The 10,441-nt window shown below is 41.2% G+C and overlaps 1 non-coding gene across 1 annotated transcript; it reads left to right on the top strand.

Annotated features, from left to right (window-relative positions):
* Positions 1-2,470: 2,470 nt before the first annotated feature.
* trnag-gcc (transfer RNA glycine (anticodon GCC)) lies at positions 2,471-2,541 on the top strand. The gene has a single exon. It is a non-coding gene; the product is annotated as a tRNA-Gly (tRNA).
* The last annotated feature ends 7,900 nt before the right edge of the window (positions 2,542-10,441 follow it).

Here is a 10,441-nt window from a genome sequence, read left to right as displayed (position 1 = left end):
TAACCCTCAGTGAAGCTGTGAGAGGAGAACAGAAACAGATTTCAGGATTAGACAGAAAGACAGAGAGGAAAACAGTCAGCCAATCAGATCAGTCAGAGGACTGTTGTGATCATGTGACCATCAAATGAAGCAGATTCCAGCTGAAGAACTCAGAGATGTTCAGATTCTGGTCCTCGTCCATCAAACTGTCAGATCTGAGCTGAGACTGTTTGTTCTCTGATCAGGTTCATCTGTCACAGCTCTGAGATCAGTCTGACTGAAAGCTGCACATCACTGATCTTCTTTCATCACACTGTCACCATGTGGTCTTTCTGCAGACCAGAATCCTGTCTGTCTGTCTGTCTGTCTGTCTGTCTGTCAGAGTCTCTCAGTTTAAATGGACCTTCAGTAAATCATCAGTAAAGTGATGAACCTTCATGACTCAGCTCTTTATCTCCACTGTGGACTCAGAGAAATGTGCTGAGTCAGCAGACTTGAGGTCTGTGAGTTTCCAGCTCAGTGTGTTCACTCCAACACGTTAACATGAGCTGAGAGGAAGCAGCTGCTGCAACTGGACTGAACAGGACTGAAGTCCCTGCAGGTCTTTATGCTGGATCTGCATCACTGACTGACAGCTGATGGACAGAGTCAGGAAACACTGATGGATCTGCTCTCTTCTTCTCTCCACAGGTGCCGGAAGTGGCAGCTGTGAAGACAAAGTTGTGTGTTGACGGAGGATCAGCTGCTTCCTGATGATCCAGATGTTGCAGCAGCAGCTTGTCCAGACTCTGGACCATGTTCCTGGGAGGTGGAGAGGAGAGCTTCATCCAGCAGAGACTGACAGAGGAATCAGAACTGGTCTGAGAACAGAGTCCAGTCCACCATGATCCCAGAGACTCCTCAAGTCCTCCTCTCCTCTCAGCCAGCTCCTCCAAACTCCACCTGGGGTTTAGGTTCAGCTTCTTCTGGACCCTTTGGGCTGCTTTGGGGACATTTCTAGAAGCATTTTCTTCGTTGGTATAAAACATTTTCTTGTGAAACACGTTACTGTCAGTGCTAAAATGCTAAAAGAGCAGAACTCAGAGGACACTGCAGCAGTTTACCTTGTGAAAGGACAATTTTTATTTTGTGTACTAAATGACCTTTGTAAGACAAACATAATGTCTTGTTTAATCTGAGTGTCTCTGTCTGAGTGGATGGCCCAGGTGGGGAATATTATCTTGTTTATTTTTATATTTTTATGCATAAGGCACTTTGTGCAACATTGTTATTCGTTTGAAAAGTGCTGTATAAATAAAGGTCAAATGATTGATTGATTGATTTAATACAGTCCAATGATTTTTCTGGCAGTCGTGCAGGAGACTCTCAGCTCAACTGAACTCAGACACTTCTGACTGTTGCCTTCCAACTTTAGTGCTCCGTGTCACAGACTGATCCATTTTCTGACGTTATAGTCCACACCAGGCTGCAGCCTCTCTTGTGACACTTTGTTCATCATTATTTTCACACTTTAGTTCCTGCTTCTTTCATTTAGGCTCCATGTAGGCTGTTCATGATGACTTTGTGTTTGGTGTGGCTGTTTCTTCTGAATGGGGATCTCTGTCTGAATGAAAGTTTCACAATCACTGCCTCAGACTGCATTCAGAAGGAATTGTTGAAGTCATAGAAGCTGAAGAGTTGATGATCAGAGGCTGACAGCTAAAGGAAGCTAGAATGCACACTGCTCTCTGACAGAGTCGGCCTCCCTCCACATTTAGGAGGCTTTTTCACTTCTTACAACAGCTGACAAATGGCTCATCTGGGATTTGAACCCCGGACCTGTCACACCTGAGCCAGAATCATCCTGATGTTCCTGGAATGGTTTGGTTAGTCAGAGTGTGTCTGTGTGTTCTTGTCTCTCTGAGTGGTTGGAAATGAAAATGGAGATCGGTAGAAGCAGATGACTCTGAGGATGAATGAATGTTTCACTGACAACATCAACAACTGTTTACTCACCCCACAACGAGGCTGTGTGACGTCACTGGAGATCAAAGACGGAAGGGTCAAAGAGTCAGACGGAACGGCGCATGCGCACAAAGAAGCTCACACTTGTCTCGCGAACGAATGTGAAGTGAAACACAAATCAGCTGTTATTAGACAAATAAGTGGCGTTAAATTGAACTAAAACCAAATCTTTTGGTTTGTTCCTCCTTCTACTTATTAAATGCTTTTTCCTGCTTTCACTAATTTTTGAGATCGCGCACCTCGTCCACTGTGTGTAATAATCATCTGTCAAACTTGTAAAAAAAATGTTGCCGCCTCACTCAGCGGAGGAACAAAGGAGGAGCTTGTGTTTGAACCTGTGTGAGAAAAACAGAAAAAAGAAGACTCTCCCTGATCGGGTTAGTTGCCACGTTATAAAATGCAGGAAGTTCTTCTGAACATGCCAGCAAGTGTTGAAGGCTGCTGATGCCTGGAGATTCGTGACGCCATGGTGAAACTCATTAAATAAGCATTGGTGGTTCAGTGGTAGAATTCTCGCCTGCCACGCGGGAGGCCCGGGTTCGATTCCCGGCCAATGCAGAGTAACTTCTTACTGAAATGTTAGAAACACTGTGACTTTGTGAAACAACCAGTGGAGCCCCCTGGTGGTCAGTAGAAGTGCAGCCCCTCTGAGCTGGTGGCAGACCAAGGCTTCAGTCTGCACACATCTTCCAATGTGATGGCACACACACTGTGTATTGTGGCAACACTCCGTCCCATCAGAGAGAATCTGCCTCTTTAACCCTCCTGTCGTTTTCACACCCCGCCCCTTACTTTAGTGTTCATGCTCTGTTTGATACGGTGGCCGGTAAGTGCAAAAACTAAATGACAAAGTGCCAAACACTTTTACAAAGCGTCAAACACATTTACATGTTGAGAAACAGTTTTACATTTTATTCAACCAAATTACACAAGAAAAACACGTTTACAACGGACCAAAACAAAATTACATTTTAGAAACAAATGTACAAGTTGCGAAAACAAATTTCCAAACGACAGAATCTTCCGGAAGGGGAACTGTACCAAATGGCCGGACAGTGATCCAGAAGAAGATTGACTGTGAGCTCAAAAGTTTGTATCGGTTTGTGTGGCGGGAAACTTTGCAGAGTGAACGTTTGTGGCAGCATGGAGTAAATTATGTTTTTGGCCGTTTTGTGGAAACAACTTGAGCTAATTTACGCGGTTGTGTTTTCCGTGCGGACGATCTGTAGAATGTTTTAACGTGATGAAGGGACCAGACGGAAGGAGCACGCGCACAGGAGACATCTAATAAACCAGCGGGTAAATGCTAAACAGCCTAAGTGTAGCATCGCGCTAACTAGCTGAAGCCGCTGTCAGAAATGCAGTGAATTAAGTGCACCGTTTCATTTAGCAGCCAATCGTGTCTTCAGGGAATAGCAAACGCGTTTAATTAGTATGCGTTGCTAGTTTTTATTTATTTATTGTTTTTTTGTTTTTACGCTTCAGTTACGCTAAATGCACAATTGTTGCTGATTGTTTTAGATGCTGCTAACTTTCTGTTTTGATACGGAACTCCGTTCATTCCCAGCAGAACAACCATGAACATCATATAAACAATCATGGAGGACAGAAAGTCAAAGTCAAAAGAACTGTGGGCCGAAAGGAAACAGGTCCAGGTACGTGTGTGGCTATATCTGTAAATATGGAAGTAAATATGTGTGTGTGTGTGAAATGAATGATATCTTTTTGTTATTTTAGCAGATAAACCATGGATTGATGGCGCCACATGGAGCTGATTTAAAAGCTCAGAGAGGAAAACACTCCCATTATATACAGATCCGGAGGTAGCAGCACCTGATCTACTGAAGCCATGATGTGAGTTTACACTCCATCATGATGACTGCTGCTCTGGGCCGTCCAGCCACATGTATGGCTCATCCACGAATAAGCAGCGTGTTGAATCCTGGTGGGCCATATTTAGAAGGGGAAGGTAAGTGGCCTTCATGAAGTCATTTTATTATGACTGACCTTTCATTTGATTTTTATCTTATGTTCTATCTCAGATGAACTCCTCTAAACATATATAATAACTGAGGCTGGGACTTTAAGCGTTTATTTCAATTCATTCATTTCAAAGCCTTTAATTAATTAGATTTTTTTAAAGGAGTCCCACTTTACTAATAATATATATTTACTTCTGATTCTGTCCATTTCTACAGGTCTCAGTTCTGGATGGAGTTGTTTTGCTGGATACTTCAACGGGAGCCATGAGCATCAGTGCCTTCTGAGATGTTGCTATGGTGATGTTGGCTAGTGTGTGAGACTGTGGAACAGTCACAGGATTCACACTTCCAGAACAGCGTCATGTCTAATGAACTGTACTGCTGACCACACAGGTAATATTGGTGATGGATTGATATTTCCATGATTGTTTATTATTATTTTATTGGTTAAATGTAAATAAATCATATAAATGCTATTTATTGTATCTAACACAGATTTGGCTCCACAGACTGGATTTGAGATGAACCAGCTGATTTGGATGCTGTTCCAGAGGCGAGCCTGTCAATAGCTCCATGTGGGGACTCAAACATGCAGGAGGACTTGACTTTGTTATGAGCACAAACAACTACGAAGCCAGAGAACTGGGAGTCTGCAACAGAACTGTACATGAAGCTGAAAGAAACTGCTCAGCTGTGAGTCAGTGACAAAGGGAATTTTCCCTTCCTGCATTATCAAGTGTGTGCTCATTGTCATCATGAGATGACTGTTGTGATTTGGTATTAGACAAACAGCACTGAATTTAATCAATTGTCATGACTGAAAAACATGCAAATTTTCTGTTTTAAAATAGTTTGGAAAAAACTCATAACCAATCTATCACAGATGCAATCAGAAGGAAATATTTGTAATTTTTTTTATTGTTTGTAAACATAACATTTGCATTCCCATTGTTTCATTTCTTCAGATGAACAGGTACCAGAATCATTTGGAAACATCACAAGGAAAAGTGAATGACAAACTAAGAAATCTGATTTGGAGTGGTGGAACACTGCAGTCTGTCTGAACACCAAGTGTCACAGCTTCATTTTTGCTGAGTTTGAAATCAATTGATAAAAATTATAGCAAAGTAATGAGTCCTATATTTTTGTAAGTATGGAATACAAAATTTCTTGAAATTGGTTTTGTCTAAACCTTAACAGTGAAAATCTTAACTGTGTGGAGAGAAAAAAAAAAAAGAAAAAAAAAAACCCACACCTTTTCAGAGTCTGGTCTGGTGATCTAGTTACCAATTACAAGTTACAGTTACAAGTTACAGTGTGTGAATCTAGGAGTGCTAATTTCAATGTGTTTGAACATGTATTGGGAACTGGGAATGGAGAGTCATCCAGGAACTCTGTTCTTGGCGATGGTTCCAATCCGGACGGGGGAGGTGAAGTCAGCCCAGCTGCAAACATCAAAACATCCTCCAGAGACACAGCAGCCTGACCTTCTGCAAAGAAAAACCTTCAGTTACATCTTGGCAATGCATTTTCTCAACAAAAAATAAAAAATAAAAATGTGATTTACAAACCTTCACAATCAAAGACACAGTCCGCCCAGTAGCCCAAAGTTTGACTTTCTTTAAGTCTCCTGTTACTTCCTGATGGACTGAGGTCAGGTTTGAAGAGTCTCAAGTTCCAGACCAGTAAGTGGCTTTTCAGAGTGGCACAGGACAGGGGCCAGCAAAGTAGGCTGTTGCTGCAGTGCAGTCAGAAACTGAAGAGCTGAAAGACCATCTTTGGATCTAAAAAGTCACCACAAACATTGTTTCACATTTAAATGACCTAAAGAAACTTCAATGTTTTCTAAAATGACTATCCACCCAAACATATAGAAATGAGTAAAAATGGTTGTGTGAACATAACTGATTTAAAGAACTCTGTGTCTTGCTTTGCACTTGGCAGGGTAATTGTTACTCTACAGACTGCAAGAATTACGCACACAAACACAAGACTGGAATGACATGAGCACCTTTTGATTGGCATAAGACAGAGGAAGGGAGACAGACATCACACAGCAATTATACTAAACTAAGGCACACATTCTGACACACTGACTCAGAGCTAAAAAATATACATTCTTAATAAACCACAGAGGGGGATGATGAGGCATTTCAAACTAAAATATCTTAAACACAAAAAATTAAATCACACATCATTACAAATATGATCTTACCTGTCAATTACAGTGAGATGCGGTCAATAAGTACCATCAGGGAGTCTGACACAATTTCTTTCTTTTCTTCAACAGTAGCAACACGTCTCAGACAGCCTGCTGTCTGTAACATTGTGTGCTGCGTCTCATGATGCATTCTCACAGAGCATCCACTGAAGAAACATTCTCGATCTGAGATGAAACAACACGTTTTTGAAAAATAGTTCAAGCAACAAAGCGTATGTCATGTGATATATAAAGTTAATGATCATTAACCATTAGTATTGTTTCCATCTAACCCTGTTCATACCATTGCATTGTACACCAAGAACTGATGTCCTTCTGGTCCATCAGAAATGGGCCGGTCTTTCAGATGTTTCATCAGTAGAGTTAAAAACTCTCGTCTCAGCCCACCTGTGTCAAATCCTTCTTCCTAAACAGCATCATCTGTGAATTTTACCAGCATGTCACAGATTTCAGAATATGTTGAACATCTTACAAATGCAAATATCTTTCCCATGTTATCAATAAATTAAGATTAAAATTAAGTGAATCACTTTCGTGTTTTTTTTTTACTTACCCGTAGCAAGTACTCCTGACTGGATTTGTTTCAGGTGGATCCAGATCCTCAGTGTCAGATATTACTGTCTGAAAAACAAATGAAAATGTCTGAAAAAACACACTGAAAGCAAAGAACATCAGGCTGCCATAATCTGCCTTAATACCTGTCCAGGCTGAGCTGTGGATGAATCTCTGAAACATGATAAAAATTGATAAACTGATGAACTTTATGATACAGAGTATAACAGAGCTTTGGAGTAACATTAGAGGTAGAGAGGAACCATCAGATTTATAAATAAGATGATTTTGTGATAAATGATATCACACGTATGGTATTTTCTACCACATGTTCATCACAATCACATCAACAACTTAAAGACAAATGACTTCTTTTGTAAAAACTAATACCTACCCTTTATCTTCAGGTTTGTGTTTGGGAGAACTGTGTTTTTTTGGTTCAAAAACCTGAGAAGAAAAGCACACAATTGTCAGCAACTTTAAACAGCTTCCATTATGTTCCCTCACCACATCCAGTATTATCAATGGTGAAAGGTTATCAGGGTGTCTGATTGGAATAGTAAATGCCAAATAATCAAGACTTGGTTCTTAGACTTAATGCTTGAAACCAAATGCATATCCTATCAATTAATAATAATAAAATTAAAGTACAAACTGTAAAAATGAACGTACCACAATTTCAGCTGCATTGAATTCAGCTGTGCTCCTCGATGTGATGACAATTTCAGAATCAGAGTCTGATGTATCAACCTCTGTAGTAAAAACAAACAACACATTATAATTATGCTACATCAGAGTAAATAAATGTGTAAAATATTGAATGAAGAGATCCACAAACCTCCTCTAAAGTGTGTTTCTAGGCAAATGAAAAAAGTGCCTTTCCTATTTCCTTTTATATTCTGCCAGTTTGAATGGGCTTTCTGACCCAGGCCATGGAGCACCTCTGAACAGTCTGGATACAAAAGAAGGTCTGCTCCTTCATCATCTTCTTGTTAAAGGTTCTCATTTCTTGGACAGCTTGCTTCAGTAGACAGGTGCTGCCTACCTCCGGATCTGTATATAATGGGAGTGTTTTCCCTCTCTGAGCTTTTAAATCAGCTCCATGTGGCGCATCAATCCATTTTATCTGCTAAAATAACAAAAAGATATCATTCATTTCACACACACACATATTGACTTCCATATTTTTACAGCTTACTCCACACACGTACCTGGACCTGTTTCTTTTTTCCTGCCAACAGTTCTTTTGACTTTGACTTTCTGTCCTCCATGAAAACGGTGCACTTAATTCACTGCATGTCCTGACAGCGGCTTAGCTAGTTAGCGCGATGCTACACTTAGCTTGTTTAGCATTTTTCCGGCTGTTATTAGATGTCTCCTGTGCGCGTGCTATTCCGTCTGGTCCGTTCATCAACGTTAAACATTCTACAGAATCGTCCGCACGGAAAACACAACCGCGTAAACTGGCTCAAGTTGTTTCCACAAAACGGCCAAAACATCTTTACTCCATGCTGCCATAAACTTTCATTCCGCAAAGTTTTCCCGCCACACAAACCGATACAAACTTTTTGAGCTCACAGTCAATCTTCTTCTGGATCACTTCCGGCATTTGGTACATTCCCCTTCCGGAAGATTTTGTCGTTTGGAAATTTGTTTCGGGATTTGTACAAGTGTTCTGCCACTTCTAAATTAGTCTTTTTTATATATATAAATTAATGTTGTCTGTGGTAAAAGTTTTTTCTGATGTAAATTTGTTTGATAAAAAGTAAAAATGTTTCTAACATGTAAACTTGTTTCACGCTTTGTAAAAGTGTTTTGCACTTACCGGCCACCGTAGTTTAGAGTTGGGTGCACGCGCTTAACTACTCCGAGTTGATCTAACTAACTCAGATCTGCTGTTCTGTCTTTACATGAGACAGACAGGAAGTTGGACTTTCTAAAGCAAAGAGAATCCGGTTGATTTTTCAACATTAAAATGCTGTCTGCGAACTTCTGTCACTGAGCTATTAAAGAAAATTATAGAAAAAAAAATGCACGTGTTCTCCCCGTCGGGGAATCGAACCCCCGGTCTTCCGCGTGACAGGCGGAGATACTGTCACACTATACTAACGAGGAGGGGACAGAGAAACATCACGTGATGTTACTAAAGGAGACTAAAGTTATTTCCTCCCAGTTTCTATCCAGAATCATCATCCGCACAGCTTCTGTCAGGAAATCTGTTTGTTGCTGACAACATCTGGATTACAGATGACACATCAGACTGATATTATCTGTGTCATGGTGTTCAGAGATTTCAGCAGCTCACATCCCAACACAGAGACTCTGAGCAGGCCCACCTGGTCTTAGACCCAGACCCAGACCCAGACCTAAATCCAAACCTCAGGAGACAGAGGTGAGTGAGTCAGTGAGGAAGAAGCTGCTCGTTCTCCTTCAAACAGTTTGATCTGGAGGCAAAAGTCCCTTCCTCTTTTCAGGAACAACTTCTACCATCTGTCCACTAGATGGAGATAACTGAGCATCAACTGAGAACTGAGTTCTTCATCATCTGGAACCAGACAGCATTGTTTTCTTCAGCTGGAGCTCTTTTGTTCAAATATACATTGAGATTCAGAGCCAAATGTTTTTCCTTTCCTGGATTTACTTCATCATTTCAGCACTCTGTGCGATTCAGCTGACAAATGCAAAATACAACCAACATTTTAAACGATGACGTGTTGAAACAAACTTTATTGATTCAGTTGGTCAGCAGAATATAACCTGATGAAATCAGCTGCCAGCATTAAACTGATGTTTCTACATGAATGCATCACTGATTCTAAAACCATAAACTGAACATGAATCCAGCACTCAGCGTTACCAGCAGCACACCTCTGTACTGTGGAGCTGTGTCTCTTTTCTACTTTATATAGATGACAGAAAAAACTCCAGATAAGAAGCAGCTGTACATGCAGTGACTAGTTCTCCTGCTCAGGTATCGTCCTCTCAGGGCATCATGTGTTGTCTTTGTGTGTCTTGTGTCCAATGCTTCACAGCTCACAGGCCAAAGTACGTGCTGGCTTCATGGCTCACATGTACCGATTCAGAGAGCTCAGCTTGCTGCAGAGCTGTTATAACGCTCCAAAGCAGGAGGGGGAAATGACTTTTCCTGTTTCAGTCACTGTGGGAGCAGCTTGGTCCAAAAGTGTTGGATTAAGGCTCTGAATGATCCTGGAGTGTTCTGGGTGGGAAAGTGCCATCTCAGGCTCCCTTTAAAAACCAGACAGGCTTGAACAGCAGCTGACTGCTGTGATGATTGAACTCTGAGTTCCTGATGATTCTCTTGGAGGAAACTGAACGTGTTCCTGTGGTCCATGTTTGTATCATTCAGACTGCAGCCCTGAAGTGATCAGATCCATGGAACTGAAATCAACTGACATCAACTGACAGTCCAACAGAGGCAGGAGGAAGAAAATGAAGGCCACCAGACAACAATTCCCTCTGAAGATCTTCAGCAGTTCAGAGCTCGTCATTGGTCAAGACATACACTGTTTTCTTCCCTTGTTACTCTTGAAGCAGAAGTTCTCGGAGAAACAACCAAAGCATGATGAAAAGTGTGCAGGCTGATTGAGTTTCAGGAACACATGAAGATTTAGACAGTAAATTCCAGATACGTCTCCAATCTGGAAGTGTGAGGACCTCCACAGCTGAGAAGTGAAGCCAACAG

This window comes from Echeneis naucrates, chromosome 2 (genome assembly GCF_900963305.1).
Source record: "Echeneis naucrates chromosome 2, fEcheNa1.1, whole genome shotgun sequence".
NCBI classification, from domain to species: domain Eukaryota; kingdom Metazoa; phylum Chordata; class Actinopteri; order Carangiformes; family Echeneidae; genus Echeneis; species Echeneis naucrates.
The sequence above is the reverse complement of the archived record's forward strand: the minus strand, read 5'-3'. Positions and strand labels throughout refer to the sequence as shown.